Here is a 17,608-nt window from a genome sequence, read left to right on the forward strand (position 1 = left end):
TGGAGGTTTTTGTGGAAGCTTCATCACATTCAGGCAGGCATGAGTGATTAAATGATCAGGGGACTCTGAGGGGAACAGGGCATCAGGGACTGTCCTGGCACCGAATTTGGCTCTTCCTTAAATCCTATCCCAGTCCTGAGCTTGACCTGGAGTTACCTTGGCTAACGTGTGGTCCTTGGGGAAAATAGAGACAGACAGGTTGGATGTGTGTTGGGGTTTATTTGACTCTGACAGAGGATTATCCAGCTCAGGCTCAGCTCTCTAGCAAAAGGAGTGTTGCCCCTCTGACGGTCACCCCATTCCTTGACAGCTGACTGGTCTTGGTAGCAAGGGGGCCATTGGGTAGAGTGGGCCCCTGGGGTGAACTGTTTCTGGTGCTTCTTTCTGCTCACTGAGGGTAGGTGCCCCAGTGCTGCCCAGGTGAGCAGGGCCCTGTGTGTGCAACCAGGGCTCCCAAGAACCTAATTCCAAGACATTCCAGAGCCAGGATGCTGCCCTCAGGAAGGGATAATTATTTTGGCCTGTGACATAAATAAATTCAGGAATCAGGTCCAGTAATCACAAGTGCATGCCAACTCTCCATCACACTGACAAAAGCAGAAAGAAACCAGCTCAGTCTGCCCAGGAAAACTGGCAGGCTCGCCAGACCAGTGATTCTGGAGAAAAGAACAGGAAGGAGAGGCTAGATTCTCATTTTAAATTATCAGTTTTCTCAAACAAAGGAGATGCTAGGGAAATTTAAAAAACAAATCCTAAGTAAGTTTTCCCAGTTCACTCCAGATCTTAAGAAACAAAAATAAAACACAATTTTCCACTAGAAACCTGACCGTAGGCTGTAATTCTCTCCCCAGAGGCCATTGCTACCACTGATTTATGTTTCTATTTCTCATGCTCGCCTTAACATTTTTATGACATGCATCTATCGAGCAGTCATATGTGATACTCTTTTGTGCTTTTAAACTTCCTTTAAATGATTTTCTACTGTACATATGATTCTGCACTTGGCTTTTTAAGAAACACTGTGGCCAAAAAATACAACATGAAATGTACTCTCCCAACAATTTCCAAGTGTACAATACAATATTGTCACCAGCCCACACGTTGTTGTGTAATAAATCCCCAGAATCCCCTCATCCTGAATGACTGAAACTCTACACCCAGTGACTCCTCACCTCCTTCTCTTCCAACCCTAGGCAGCCATCTCCCTACATTCTCTGAACAGATACTCATATAAATGGAATTAGAAAACAAGTGTCAGTGAGAATGAGGAGATGATTCAACAACTTGTCTTTTTGTCACTGGCTTTATTTCACTGAGCAGCATGTCCTCAAGTTTCATCCATGTTGTATTAGTAGTAGGTACCAGAATCTCCTTGCTTTTCAAGGTGGAGTAACATTCCACTGTCTGGATGGACCACATTTTATTTATCCTTTCATCCATTGATGGACATTTAGGTTGTTTTCACATCTTGATTATTGTAAATAATGCTGCTATGAACATATGGGTGCAAATATCTTCTCATGATCCTACTTTCAATTCTTTTGGGTATATACTCAAAAGTGGGTTGTTGGATCACATGATACTTCTATTTTTAACTTTTTGAGGAACCTCCATGCTGTTTTCCATAGCAACTGCACCAATTTACATTCCCATTAACACTGCGCAAGGGTTATAATTTCTCCTCATTCTCACTGACACTTGTTTTCTGTTTTTTTTTTTTAATTGTGGTTGTCCTAATGGGTGTGAGGTAATATCTCATTGCGGTTTTGGTTTGTATTACCCTGATGGTTAGTGATGTTGAGCAACTTCTCATGTGCTTGTTGGGCGTTTGTCTGTCTTCTTTGGGAAAGTATCTGTTCATTTGTCCATTTTTTAATTGGATTATTTGTTTGCTTTATTGAATTGTAGGAATTCTTTCTATATTCTGGATGCTAAACTATTACCAGATACATGGTTTGCAAATATTTTCTCCTATCTGTAGATTATTATTTCACTCTGTTCTTTGTTTCCTTTACTGTACAGAAAATTTTAAGTTTAATGTGGTCCCATTTGTCTTATTTTTGTTTCCTATGTTTTTGGTGTCATATCCAAGAAATCCTTGACAAATCAAAGGTCAGGAAGTTTTCCCTTGTTTCTTCCAGGGATTTTATAGTTTTAGATCTTAAATTTAGGTCTTTAATTCATTTTGAATTAATTTTTTTATGTGGTGCATGCAACTGGCTCTTAGAACTTAATTGTCTTTGAGATTAAGTCATGCAAGTACAGGTAACTCTAGCTCACTTGCTGTCATTACTGACAAAACCCCTCACAAGTTGTTCATCCATTTTTCAACTTGTCACACACAGTGTTGAATATTCTAACAGAAGTAGTTTTTTCAGGAAGTTCCCTGGAGGCCTAGTGGTTCGGACTGTGGGCTTTCATTACCATGGCCCATGTTCAGTCCCTGGTCAGGGAACTGGGATCCGACAAACCTTGCAATGTGCCCACCCCTCCCCTGAAAGAAGCAGTTTGTTCAAAATAATAATAGCAACAATGTATTTGGTGATTCTAATTTATGGATAATTGAATGAATGACAGAAGTGTTACAGGGATAGGAGAGAGAAGTTGAGAATCCTCTATTAATAGGTATTTGTGTTGTCTCTGAGGTGGTACAGTGCTATTTGAAAGTGGCCTTGGGCTAGTTACAAATGTATAATGTAAGCTCTAGGGAAATCTCTAATAATGATGTAAAAGAGAACTGTAACTGATGTATTCGTCAGAGTTCTCCAAAATTAAAATCAATAGGATATGTTTATGAGTGTAAACAAGGGATAGGCTCATGGAAGACCATGAAGTCCCAAGATCTGTAATCTGGAGACCCAGGAGGGCCATTGATAGGTCCCAGTCTGAGTCTGAAGGCCTGAGAACCAGCAGAGTCAATGGTATAATTTCCAGTCCAGGTCCAAAGGCAGAAGACCAATGTCCCATCTCAAGACCATCAAGTAGAGAGAGGGAATTGTCTTTTGCTCAATCTTTTTTCTATTCAGGCTTTCAACAGACTGGATGAAGCCTGTTCACACTGGGGAAGGCAATCTACCTGGCCCATTTAGTGATTTTATGTTAATTTCATCCATAAACACTTTCACGAACATACCCAGAATAATCTTTCATCAAGTATTTGGGCACCCAGTGGCCTAGTCAAGTTGACACATAAAATTAACCATCTTAATTGATAGGTTAAGAAAGGAAAGAAAATGAAATCATATAAAACGTTCAATTAAGACTGGAGAGGACAAATAAAAATGGAAAAAAGAAACAAAAAACAAAGGTAATGACTACAAAAGCATACAATAAATATGGTAGATATTAATCCAACTATGTCAACAATTACTTTAAATATCATTGACTAACCCTAACTCTAACACCAATTAAAAGACAGAGACTGCAGAATAGGTTAAAAAAAACAAAACCCTAAGACCCAACCATATGTTGTCTACATAACTAATGGTGAGAGACTACAGGCTTTCCCACTAAGACCAGTAAGAAGGCAAGGATGTCCTCTCGTCACCTCCTATCCAGTGTAGTTCTGGAAGCTTAGCAATAAGACAAGAAAAGGAAATTAGCACATATGCAGACTGTGAAGGAAGAACTAAAACTGACTTTGTTCACAGATGACATGACTACTTATACAGAAAATCTCAAAGAGCCAACGAAAGAAGGAAAGCTCTAGGAAGTAATAGCCATTAAAGTAAAGTTTCAGGATGCAAGGCAGGATACAAAAATCAATTGTTTTTCTGTATGCCAGTGATGAAGGGTTGGAACTTGAAATTGAAAACACAATATCATTTACATAAGCACCAAACAAAAAAAGAAATACTTGGGTATAAATCTAACAAAATATGTACAAGATTCATACGAGGAAAACTACAAAATTTTGATGAAAAATATCAAAGATCTAAATAAGTGGAAAGATAGTGCGTGTATACAGATAGTGAGTGTATTAGTTTGCTGGGGCTGCCACAACAAAATACTAAAGACTGAATGGCTTATACAACAGAAATTTATTTTCTCACAGCTCTAGAGGCTGAAAGTCCAAGATCAAGGTTTGATTTCTTCCAGGGCCTCTCTTCATGGCTTTCAGGTGTCTGCATTCTCTCTGTGTCCTCACCTGGCCTTTCTTCTATGTGTGTATCCCCGGTAACTCAGTCCCTGTGTCCCAATCTCTTCTTATAAGAGGACTGGTTAGATTGGATTGAGGAACATTTTAACCTAATTACTTCTTTTAAACGCCTGTCATTAAATATAGTCACGTTATGAGGTACAGGAGGGTAGGGCTTCACACATGAATTTTAGGAATGACACAATTCTGTCAATAACAAGGAGACAACATTTTCAAGATGTCAATTCTTCTCAATTTGATCTATATAGTCAATGATGTCTCAATTAAAATACCAGTGAGTTATTTCATGAATACTGAAAAGCTGGTTCTAAAGTTTGAATGGAAAGGCAAAGGATCCAGAATAGCCAACACAATATTGAAGGAGAAGAATAAAGCCAGAGGACTGACCCTCTCCAACTTTACAACTTATCATAAAGCTATAATAATCCAGACAGTGTGGTTTTGGTGAAGAAACAGATGAGTAGATCAATGGAAAGGAAAAGAAGGCCCAGAAATTGACCCACATAAATACAGTCAAATGATTTTTGACCAAAAGTCAAAGACAATTGAATGGTAAAAAGGATAGCCTTATCAAATAATGGTCATCTGAAAGATTCATCCAAAACATGAATCTAGACACAGACCTTTTATCTTTCACCAAAACAAACTTAAAATGGTTTGTACCTAAATGTTAAAAGCAAAACCATAAAATTCCTAGAAGATAACATAGGATATAGTCTATGTGATTTGGAGTTTAGTGATATCTTTTTAGATATAAAATTAAAAGTATGACCCCTGAAAGGAAAAAAAATAAATTGGACTTTATTAAAATTAAAAACGTTGCTCTGGGACTCCCCTGGTGGTCCAGCAGTTAAGAATCTGCCTATCAATAGAGGGGACATGGGTTCGATCCCGATCTGGGAAGATTCCACAGGCCGCAGGGCAACTAAGCCCATATGCTGCAATTATTGAGCCTAGCATCCCAGAGCCAGCGCTCTGCAACAAGAGAAGCCACTGAAAATGAGAAGCCCATGCCCTGCAACAAAGAACCAGCACAGCCAAAACACAAAACAAGTGAACAAAACCCCAAAGCAACAAAGAAAGCTTTGCTCTATGAGATATACTGTTAAGAGAATGAAAAGATATTCTCTGCTCAGTTTTTCTTATATTTTACTACTGTAAAAATACTTTACTACTGTAAAAATCAATCTATTAATTTAAAAAATAGTAAGAAAAGAAAGAATCAAGAGTTGACTGAACAGATGCCTAAGTCAGAATGGCAAAGCAGTTGGGAAGACAGAAGTGACCCAAGCGCTGAGAAAGACCAGAGTCTGGGCATGGGCATGTTGATACCAAGCAGTCAGTAACACATTCGACAGTGCAGGGTGTTCAGGATGGTGTTTCTCTATCTGCATTTTGCCCAATCAGAGAAAAGCCTTTTAATAGTAAACCGTTGGATCACAAAACCATTAACCACACAGATAAGAAAACTGAAGAACCTATAAAGAACTTTTTTATTTTCATTAAGTAAACCTTCACCCTGTAGTAGTATTTGCCATCCTACTTGTTTAGCAGACAACTTTTCTTTCACAGATAACTTGAAAGTAAACTAAACCCAAGCCCCTTGAGGATTCTAAGTTAGTGGGGTCCAGCCGAGTGGTCTTTCTGTGTACATGTGTGCTAAGTTGCTTCAGTCATGTCCAGCTCTTTGCGGCTCTATGAACTGTAGCCTGCCAGGCTCTTCTGTCCATGGGGTTCTCCAGGCAAGAATACGCGAGTGGGTTGCCATGCCCTCTTTGAGGGGATCTTCCTGACCCAGGGATCGAACCCAGGTTCTCTGCATTGCAAGTGGATTCTTGACCATCTGAGCTACCAGGGAAGCCTGGTCTCCCTATATTACCATTCTATTTTGAATCCCCCCTTTCTGTAGCTATTGCTATAGTAATTTTGTAATTCTGGATGTTGGAGAGAGTAGCAGAATAATAAATACAAGCTCCACTGATTCCATTCTGGGACCAGCCATTGGGCATCCATGTGGAATTTTATAGGGACAAACTGAGATTGTTTCCCAGGATCTTGAAATACCTTTTGTCTCATTGTGCAATATTGGGAAGAAATTGCCACCGCTGGACAGAAATCAGAAGGCAAATTGCTCAGCCCATGTGTTGGGCCCCAATGATCAACTTCTGTTTGCTGCTAAAATTGTATATCCATAGGGCTAAAACAGTCTTTAATGATATCTGTAATGAACTCAAAATGAAGACCACCTGTGAGCTGACAATGCCTGATCCCTTTCCCCTGAACTCTGGGAACACAGCCCCTGCCAATGGGACAGTGCCTCTCCTTTGAAGTTCACAGGTGCTCACACACAGTGGGTCCAGCCCCGAACCTGGCTCTGCCTCTGGGGACCTGAAATGTCCTCTGTTGAAAACCACCCTGTATCCCCCTGGTTGCCTAAGCCAGAGACACGGCCCCACCTTTCCTTCTCCCGCCCACACCTACTTCCACATTCACAGGTCCAGTAGGCTCCTGACTTCTCTCCCCTTCTCTAACTACCTCAGCCTATGCTGCCCTTCTCTCCCATTGGAGGGCAGGTTTCTTGTTAGGTATTTTCAAGGAGCCCCATTCTTTTCCAGTAGAGAACATATTTCTGTAATTACACAACCACTGCTGTGGGTAACTGGTTTTCTGACCCTCCCACCTCACTTACACCGTAACCCTCATGAGAGCTGAACTCACTCTCTTTTTGCCGCTATCTTATCCCCAGTATCTGAACAGAGCCTGGCACATTCTAGACCCTCCACAAACATTTGCATCATGAATGGATTATTGAAACTGCTCCTGACTGGTCCAGGCTTTGCTTTTTCCCGACTGCAGCAAAAACATGTATTGATTCTGATGTAACTTTTCTGCTGAAAACTTTCCAACAGCTTCTCAGGGCCCTCTGACAAGATGCAACACTTGACCTGGTCTCGCCTCCCCTCAACGCATGCCACTACCCCCACCCACCACCATTGCCCCTCTGACCTGGGAGCCATCCTCATCCCAGTTTGGTGAGAATTCCTTTTGCTCTTGCTGCTCCTAGGATGTCATCGTTCCTGGGATACTTGCTCTTCAACTTCCTTTATTTTTTCTTCAACCTCCTTTTGCTCCTTATTTCTTATTTCAGCTTAGATGTTCCCCCCCACCCCCTGCCTCTGCTGGGACCCTCCCTGCCCTCTCTGTCAGATGAGTGCTCCCCACACCAACATGTTTCCTTGGTCACTTTCCTTATCTGACCATATTTTACTTTCACATTTAGTCTCCTGACTTCTTTACAAGATGGAAATCATCTAAGGGTGGGGATCTTTTCTATTCATGCTTTCCCCACGTCCTGACCTGGGCAGACTCAATAAATAAATGAAAAAACTGAAGGCCAGTATGAATATTGGCTGATGCTTCTAGGCTCTAAAAATGTGACGGGAGGTGGAGTTCATGCCACGTTTGTTAAGTGAACATGCAGAAGACACAGTCCATGCCAGGCCCTGAGGGCACAGACACTGTCATGGAGACAGATGCAAAACCAACATAATGAGGAGTAGAGTGGTCATGTCTGTGAACACAGGGAGATTGGGCCAGTGTTTGTGGGCAGATCCCACTTGACAAGGTCACTTCCAGAATTTGTCCCACACTCAAGACCTGCTGGACACTTTCTCTTGGCTGTCTGTGATGGAGAAGTAGGTAGAATCATGGGAGGCAAGGAAGCTTGAAGGTCATCTAATTGGTCTCCTGTTTTCAAAAAAGCCTGCTCTGGGAATTCCCTGGTTGCGCAGCGGTTAGGCCTTTGCTCTTTCACTGCCAAGGGCCAGGGTTCAATACCTGGTCAGGGAACTAAGAGCCCACAAGCTGCACAATGTGGCTAAAAGAAAGAAGTTGTTTTTTGTTTTTGTTTTTTTTTTAAAGACTGCTCTTTGTTTGAAGTTCGTCAGAAAAGATCTCATAGGTGCTTTCAGCAACAGCATAGAATGCAGAGACTGGGTGGCATAAAGCTTTTGCATGTAGGTGATCACAACCCTCCCACAGCACTTGGAACTCGTTTCTTCCGTGCAGCCTGCTTATGACCCACTGGTCACTTTACATCATTCCTTTCCTCAACACAGCTTCACCTCCTCCACCCTGGCTCCCAGTGGGCCCAAGGACCTCCCAGACCTAAGCCTCCTGGGGGTCATCAAAGGAAGAACTAGATTTCTGTTTGTCAGCATGAATTGAACTCAACAACGTAATGCTGAATGGAGAGAGTTAGAGTGAAACATGTGGAATATTATTATTTTTTCTAAAGAAAAATGTTTTTTGATTAATTTATTTTAAATGAAACAAAGATGAATATTTTAATGATACAAGGTACTATTTACAAAGAAGGTAAACATCATAAACCATTAGACACCTGACAACGAAGAAACAAAGATACATAAAGCAAAATATAAATCAATTAAATATAAATCTATTATATTTAAATTATTAAAAACATCATTCAAGATGTTCCTATTTTTATTTTTTTGCACTTGATAAAATATTTTCAGATAAATGTTAATATGTCTCACTATGGTAATATATTTTTTTCTTTTCCTTTACATTTCTTCTGATTTTTGCTTTGTTGTCATTCAGTTGCTCAACTGTGTCTGACTTTTTGCAACCCCATGGACTACAGCATGCCAGGATTCTCTGTCCTTCAACATCTTCTGGAGCTTGCTCAAACTCATGTCCATTGAGTCACTGATGCTATCCAACCATCTCATCTGCTGTCGTCTCCTTCTCCTCCTGCTTTCAATCTTTCCCACCATCAGGGTCTTTCCTATTGAGTCAGCTCTTTGCATCAGGTGGCCAAAGTATTGGAGCTTCTGTTTCAGCATCAGTCCTTCCAATGAATATTCAGGACTGATTTTCTTTAGGATTGACTGGTTGGATCTCCTTGCAGTCCAAAGGACTCTCAAGAGTCTTCTCCAACACCACAGTTCAAAAGCATCAGTTCTTTGGCTCTCAGCTTTCTTTACTGTCCAACTCTCACAGCCACACGTGATGACTGGAAAAGCCACAGCTTTGACTAGACGGACCTTTGTTGGCAAAGTATGTCTCTACTCTTTAATAAGCTGTCTAGGTTTGTCATAGCTTTTCTTTCAAGGAGCAAGTGTCTTTTAATTTCATGGCTACAGTCACCACCTGCAGTGATTTTGGAGCCAAGAAAATAAAGTTTGTCACTGTTTCCATTGCTTCCCCATCTATTTGCCTTGGAGTGATGGGACCGGATGCCATGATCTTAGTTTTTTGAATGTTGAGTTTGAAGCCATCTTCTTCATTCTCCTCTTTTACCTCCATTAAGAGGCTCTTCAGTTCCTCTTTGCTTTCTGCCATAAGGATGGTATCATCTGCATATCTGAGGTTATTGATATTTCTCCCTGAAACCTTGATTCCAGCTTGTGCTTCATCTAGCCTGGCATTTCACATGATGTATTCTGCATATAAGTTAAATAAGCGAGATGACAATATACAGCCTTGACATAATCCTTTCCCAATTTGGAAGCAGTCTGTTGTTCCATGTCCAGTTCTAACTGTTGCTTCTTGACCTGCATACAGATTTCTCAGGAAGCAGGTAAGGTGGCCTGGTAGTCCCATCTCTTTAAGAATTTTCTACAGTTTAATGTGATCCACACAGTCAAAGGCTTTAGCGTAGTCAGTGAAGCAGAAGTAGATGTTTTATTGAAATTCTCTTGCTTTTTCTATGATCCGATGGATGTTGGCAATTTGATCTCTGGTTCCTCTGCCTTTTCTAAATCTAGCTTGAACATCTGGAAGTTCTTGGTTCATGTACTGTTGAAGCCTAGCTTGAAGAATTTTGAGCATTACTCTGCTAGCATGAGATAGTATGATTGTGCAGTAGTTTGAACATTCTTTGGCATTGCCTTTCTTTGGGATTGGAATGAAAACTGACCTTTTCCAGCCCTGCGGCCACTGCTGAGTTTTCCAAATTTGCTGGCATATTGAGTGCAGCATTTTAACAGCATCATCTTAAAATATTTATTTGGCTCTGTCAGGTCTTAGTTGCTGCATGTGGGATCTTTATTGCATTGTATCTTTTGTTGCAGCAAGCAGGCTCAGTAGCTCCATGGCATGTGGGGTCTTAGTTCCTTGACCAGGGATTGAACTCATGTCCTCTGCATTGCAAGGTGAATTCTTAACCAGTGGACCACCCAGAGAAATCCCCGTGCAGGATATTATTGATGTAAATCCAATGACATACAAATAGCACTGTTCGTGGGTGGAGGCACATGTTGGGGAGGAGGGTTGGGAGGAGGTTGGGATAAGGTGGGGCTGTGTAATGGAGAGTGGGTGCAGCAGCAGGGATGAGGGCCATGAGGAAGGGATGTCTGTCTGGGTGTTTGGGCACTCTCACCAAGGTAGATGGTGGTATCAAGCCACTGATGGAGGGAACAGTAACCTGGATTTGTTCAAATCCAGCCCCCAGGGAAAAGCACACAACTCCAGCAGCATTATCTGCAGAATGGCTCTGAGGGCAACAGAGCAGAGCAGAGGAGAGGCTGGGCGGGCTTGGGGGGTGGTTGGCGGGTGTGCACACCCTCCAGGGCTTGTGCTGTCCCTGCATCTGTCCCTGCATCAGAGGGAAAGGAAGAAGAGAAAGGAAGAAGAGAAAAGGAAAAAGAGAAAAGAAAAAGAGAAAAGGAAAAAGAAAGGAAAAAGAGAAACTCTGGGCTGTGGTGCAGGGAAAGACAGTCTAATATTTTTTCTGGGATTAGAAAAGATACACAAATGCATTGCCTATGACAGAACAAAGAAGCCTCTGAGGCTCTTTAGCTCTGAACATCAGGTATGCTTACATAAACAAAGGGACATTGAATGTTAGGAATTTGTGAGACTCAGATTCAGTATTTTTAAGATAATTGCAAAATAGATTCAGGACCATTTGAAATCGGTGATAGCAGTGCCCAAGCCTCAGGCTAAATCCCCTACTTACCTCCTCACTCCTCTTCCATTTTGAGCTCTTTCTTGCCTCTAGGACTGTTGGTGTTTCTTTGAACTTCTCCTGAATTGTGTTGTCTTTTTAAAAGCATTTGTACGCTAATGGCACTATTTTGTTTTGCTGTCTTAATTGGTCTGTCCTTGAATAGTGTGAGCACAAGTCCTGGAAAAGTACCACTGGGTTAACAGTGTCTCTGGAAGTAGGTTGTTCAGAGCACAAAGCCTGAAGCCTGGCACTGGCTTTTCCAGACCCACAGCTGAGGTTAAGAGGGCAAAGCCGCCTCTGGCTGCCCTTCAGGTGGTGGTGAACATGGCCCTCACCTTCCCCTCCACCGGCCACCAGCTTCTACCCCTGATTAATTTTGTACTTTGTAACAGAGTGATAGATGCGCCTCTGCCAAAGTTTCCCCTGGGCGCTTCCCATGTGGCTCAGGGGTAAAGAATCCGCCCGCAATGTAGGAGGTGCAGGAAATTAGAGTTCAATCCATGTGTGGGGAAGATTCCCCTGGAGGAGGAAATGGCAATCCACTCCAGTATACTTGCCTGGAGAATCCATGGACAGAGGAGCCTAGAGGGCTAGAGTCCTTCGGATCTCAGAGTCAGACACGACTGACGTGATTGAGAAGGAAGGCCAGTCAGGAACGGCCAGTGCTCCTGTGCTCCCAAGATAGGCCCCAGTCCAACCAGCAAGGGCTTTTCAAACAAGGTCTCTGGACATGGTGTCTGCTCACCTGTGAAGGAAGGTGGAGAGAGCAAGGGGGTTAAGGGAGGATTCCTGCCCCGTGGGTGTCCAGTGCATCCTCCAATCTGTGGGGAAGGAGTTGGGGCCCAGCCCCTTACCTCCAGCTTCAGAAGAGGGGCTTTAAGCAGACACATTGGGGAGCTGACAGGGGACATGCACCTGCCGCTGGCCTGAGGCCCCAAGGTGAGGAATGGGCTGAGTTGGCTGGAGGAGGTGAGACGGCATCTGTGGGGGATGGAGGGCAGCTGGGCAAGGACGCTCCAGCAGAGGCTCGAGCCTGCCCTGGACAGGCCTGGGTCCTCTGCCCTCAGCACCATAGTGAGAGGCTCCCAGTGTGCTGACAGAGCTCCGAACCACGGACTGAACAGGAGTTGTCATGGCCAGCTGGGCAAGGCGTCAGCCTTCTCAGGAGAGCTGGAGGCGAGAGGTACCCGGAATCCCAGGAGAGGCTCCCAGAGGACCCAAGAAGACACCACCAAGAGAAAGGTCAGTTTTCCACATGTGCTATGGCCCCCGGGCTCCAAACCTGGGCAGAGAGACTACTTTCCCTCCATTAGGGCTCCAGTCCTAGGGAGGTCAAGGCTGAGGCAGGAGCGGGGAAATGCTGGCAGGGAGAAGGACTCACCAGGTGTTACTGATTGAACTGAGTTCCTTACACACCTCCACCCCATCCGTACATTGAATTTTTAACCCCTGTACATCAGAATGTGACAGCATTGGGAGCAGGGTCTTTGAAGAAGTGATTAAATTAAGCATGGGCTAGTGAAGACATGGAGATGGTGACCATCTGCAGGTCCAGGAGCAGCATCAGGAGAAACCCCCCAGCCGGCACCCTCGTCCATGATGTCCGGCCTCCAGGGCTGTGAGGACATAGGCTTGTTGAGGTGTGTGGTCTCCAGCAGATGAACAACTTCCCACCTCTGTTCTGTCCGCAGGCCTCCTGCCAGCCACAGGCTGAGTGTTCACTTTGAATGAGACTCACAGAGGATGTGTTAATATGTGAACTCCTGTCATTCATGGACTTCACATCACCAGAAAACTTCTTGTCCCGGGGGCTGTGGGGGGTACTCCCCAGGCCTGGGCAGCGCCATCCCCAGGGTGGGTTTGCAGGAGGGGTCGAGATGTGATTGTTCGTGCAGCGTCCTGTGGACAGAATTCCTGACAGCATTGCTCCATCCCCAGCATCCCGAGAGGCCCTCCACGTTTAGCTGAGGTTAAAATTTGGCTGAGGTTAAAATTTAACCACCTCTGGGTTTAAACTTTGGAGGCACTGATTCTCCTCTGGAGAAAGTGGCAGGAGTAACTCAAGATAGTGGAGTCAAGGAGGTGTGCCCCACCCTTAGCAAAGTACAGGCCTTGACCATGAAGCTCTCATCCCAGGCTGTGAACGAGTCTATCGAGTCTATTCTGCTGTAAAGGACTGTCTTTGAATCCCTCGGAAAAGATGACTCTTCCCCAAGCCTCAGTGGTGTTTCAGTTACCTCTGCTTCACATTGTTCTCCCCAAAGCCTGTCTGATGGACTCTCTCCAATGTGCTGCCCGTTAGAGCTTCTTTCAGATTAAAACTGCTGAGCCAGGCTCCATCGCAGGAGTGATCTTGCACATCCATGGAGCTGAATCCCCGAGAACGTGAGATCGGCCCCACAGGAAAGGGACTGGTTTGACTTTCTTCTCCAGAGGACTCAGGGTTGCCATCGTGGTATCCACATGCCCATGGAGAAGCTGCTGGCTGAGTAGCAAGATCCTATTGTGAAATGAAGCAACTTTACTGTGGGGGCTGTAGTCCCGTGTCCTGAATCCACTGAACAAACTGAATTGGATCCCATTGAAAAACAGAGATTCAAACCCATCACTTTCCCTCAGCCCAGCTCCACCCTACCACTCCCCTCCCCCATCCCACTCCCCACCCCTTCCAACACAGCCCCTCACCTCCACACCCACAGGAGCAGGGCCCTGGGCAGAGAGGGTCAGTGCCATGGCCAGCAGTGCCACTTGGGCGTTGAGACCCTGAGTCATGGCTGCTTCATCCTGGAGTGGCCCAGCCTCTGTGGGGTCCTCGAGGGGAAGCCGAGCCCTCACCAGGCTCACTTGATAAGTTTCCTGAGACCAGCCCTGATGTCAGCAAAGCCCTGATTATAGGCTTTGGGACTGGAGGCATGCACATGGGGTGACCGAGGCCCCTTGTCCCAGGATGGCTGAAGGGCCAGCCTCTTCTTGCTGGAAATTTGACAGAGCCTCTGCCTCACTTGGCCCTTGGGGGTGGTGGGGACCCGGCAAGCTCGCCAAGTGCCCGAGGATGAAGCAGTCACACATGACTGCTGCTGTGTGTTCCAGCAATAACCAGCCAGACCAAAGCCTGCTGTGGGGGAGGGCTACTGGATACACATTTGGAGGCTTGAATTTGGCTCCTTCAAAAAAACAACAACAACAAAAACAAACCCAAACAAATAAAGCAACCCCCATCATCATCTGAGGATTCTTCACAAAACTTCTCCCAGGTTCTAGGAAGGGAGCTCCTAAAATCCCAGGCTGAGATTACTCAATGATTGTTAACCCCCTGCAGCCACACTAAACACGGACCTGAAGTCCTTTGGGCAGCTGGTGTTCCAGGGATCCTGGGTCTGCTTTTTTAAACTCCACCTGCTCCTGCAACACAGCTGCTCCCAATTTCTCAGACAGGATGCAATTCCAGAATGTGGCTCTCAGTCTCAGAAAACATGAGACTTACCCAGGGGAGCTTGTTATAAATTCAGAGTATACACGCATATGGGACTTCCCAGGTGGAACTAGCGGTAAAGAACCTGCCTGCCAATGCAGGAGACTTAAGAGATGGGGGTTTGAGCCCTGGATCGGAAAGATCCCTTGGAGGAGGGCATGGCAACCCACTCCATTATTCTTGCCTGGAGAATCTCATGGATAGAGGAGCCTGGCAGATCAGAGGAGCCCTGCATAGTCACAAAGAATTAGACACGACTGAAGCGACTTAGCACACACGCATGCATACATGCATATGAGGATGGTGAAAGTCCTCACTGACAATACCAAGCCCTGGTAACGATGTCAAGCAATAGGAACTTTCATTCACAGCTGGTAGGAATGCAAAATGCTGCAGTCCCTTTGGCTATTTCTTCCAAAACTACGTATACTTTCACCACACGCTCTAGCAACTGTGCTCCTTTGTGTTTCCCCAAAGGAGTCGGAAGAACACACAAAATCTGCACACAAATGTTTATGGCAGCCTTATCACAAATTGTCAAAACTGGCAAACAACTAAGGTGTCCTTTAAGATGAATGGATAAACTGTGGTCCACCCAGAAAATGGAATATTAGCATATTAGCTCTAAAAAAAAAGAGCTATCAAGCCACAATAAGACACAAATTAAAGTTCAATGCATGTGACTAAGTGGAAGACTCCAACCTGGAATGCCTATATATTGTATAATTCCAATTGCATGACATTCTGGAAAAGGCAAAATCATTGAGACAGTAAAAGCACCAGTGGTTGCCAGGGACTGTCAGGGAGTGAGGGATGAACAGGCAGAGGACACAGGGTTTTCAGGGCAGGGACACTGCTCTGGGTGAAACTATCATACAGTAGTATACATGGCCGGGGGGCTTCCCAGGGGGTACTAGTGGTAAAGAACCCACCAGCCAATGCAGGAGACATGAGAGACATGGGTTTGATCCCTGGGTCGGGAAGATTCCCTGGAGAAGGCCGTGGCAACCCACTCCAGGATTCTTGCCTGGAGAATCCCCTTGGAGAGAAAAGCCTGGAGGGCTACAGTTCATAGGGTTGCAAAGAGTCGGACACGACTGAAGCGACGTAACACACATGCACCCATACATGTAGTTCATTGGACACGACTGAAGCGACGTAACACACACGCACCCATACATGTCGTTCATTAGACACGTTCCGACCCATAGAATGTCCAACAGCAAGAGTGATTCTTAAGGCAGACTCTGGGTGATGACTATCTGTTGGTGTAGTTTCATCCATTGTAACACATAGACCTCCGCAGCGGGGAAGGCAGTGCTGTGTTGGGGGGAGAAGGGGTCTGTGGAAACTCTCTGTACTTTGCACTCAATTTTGTGGGTGAACCAAAAACTGCTCTAGAAAGATGAAGACTATTAAGAGAAGTCCAGATCGTTGGGATCCACTCACCCTTTCATAAGACTCTGGTTTAGCAGTGCTGGAGCTCGGCCTAGAAATCCACATTTGGAAAACTTCCCACGTGCTGTGATGTCACCCCTAGAGAGGCAAAACCTCACCATTTCTCCCGGCAGCTGGCAGAAGCCAAGCCAAGAGAGTTGCAGCCTCATGTCCCCTTTGTGGGAGATTCCCCACCCCACCCCTGGGCTGAGATGGGCCAAGCACCCTAGCCCAGGGAGCAATTCAGGGAGTTTGGCTTCTCATGCCTCAGCTAAGGCCCAGCCTCTTGGATTAGCGAGGTCATCTAGTAAACTCACTAGATTTGGTGTTCGCCTACCTGGCTAAGGTTTGGTATTGATAGAGGTTGATTTATTTCAACAAACTCCTTCCCAACTTCTCCCATCTCCAGGCTTTTTTCATTTGGGCCCTTGTTACACAGAACCTGCCCTACCCACCTGCCACCTGGAGGTCAACCCCAAATACTGCTCTCTTTCATCCCCAGATCTTTGAGGGCTACATATTCCCTCTACCTCTTTCCCACCCACTTGGGCCAGGCTGGTGTTCTTGCTGCTTCAACACAGGGGCTTCTCCCGGGATGCGTGTCCCCACACCCCTTTCTTCCGCATTCCCCATGACCCTTGTCTCTCCCAGCCTCGGGCTCACAGCTTCCCTCTGTGGGGAGCTTCTCTGCCTGATCCCCAGGACCCTGGAGCATGGAGCAGGGGTCCATCTCTCTGGATTTGTCTGGAGGCATCCTTCTACCTGCCTCACTCTGCCTGCCAGCGAGGAGGCCACTACTTATTCAAGGAAAGCACAGGAGAAAGCCAGGCTTGGCTGCATCCATGCACCTGGGCTCCAGGGGCTATGGGACCAGGGACGAGTTACCCAGTTTCTCTGAACTTCTGTTTCTTTACCATAAATTGAGACTAATGATGCTTATTTCGTAGGACTATTGGGAGGAGGGAAAGACAGCAGTCATAAAATTGATAAAGTGGTCCTGATATCCAGTCCCAACGTTAGCCGAGGTTGGGCTCAGCTCTCCGGGTCTGGCTGCAGCACCGTTCTATGGCTTTGCTGGTGCCTCCATGGCTAGTCCAGGTGCAGAGCAGCCACAGGCCTGGTGAGGGGCCACCAGTGTCCTAAGGCTGAGCCTGGAGCAAGACCTAGAGAAACCCACTCAAAGCCTCAGAGTCAAGAGCAAAGAGGAAGTGTGTAGGGTTGTGGATGCACAGAAGTAGGGTCTGCAGAGCCGGCCAGGGGAGGCGTTCAGGCGCAGACCTGGCTGTGCCCAGAGACCAGGGCAAGAAAGCAGACCAGCCGCAGAAGGAGGGCTGCAGACAGAACAGAAGTCTCTGCCTGCTTTAGGGAAGAGCTTCTGCACCCCTCTGCACCCAAGGTCTAGAGCATCATGGGACGGCTCAGGACCACGTCGCTGGAGATCCTGGAGATCATGAGGTTCCCCACTTCTCTGTTAGACAGTGAAAATTTGGGGATACTGTTGGTGCAAGTTTGGGGAGACTGGGTTGGGTGGTGATTCAGGGCTTTGGCTTTGAAACATTTTCTG

The sequence above is a fragment of the Bos grunniens genome, chromosome 28, assembly GCF_055505025.1.
Source record: "Bos grunniens cultivar Pamir isolate PY7600 chromosome 28, Bosgru_T2T1.0, whole genome shotgun sequence".
Classification (NCBI taxonomy): domain Eukaryota; kingdom Metazoa; phylum Chordata; class Mammalia; order Artiodactyla; family Bovidae; genus Bos; species Bos grunniens.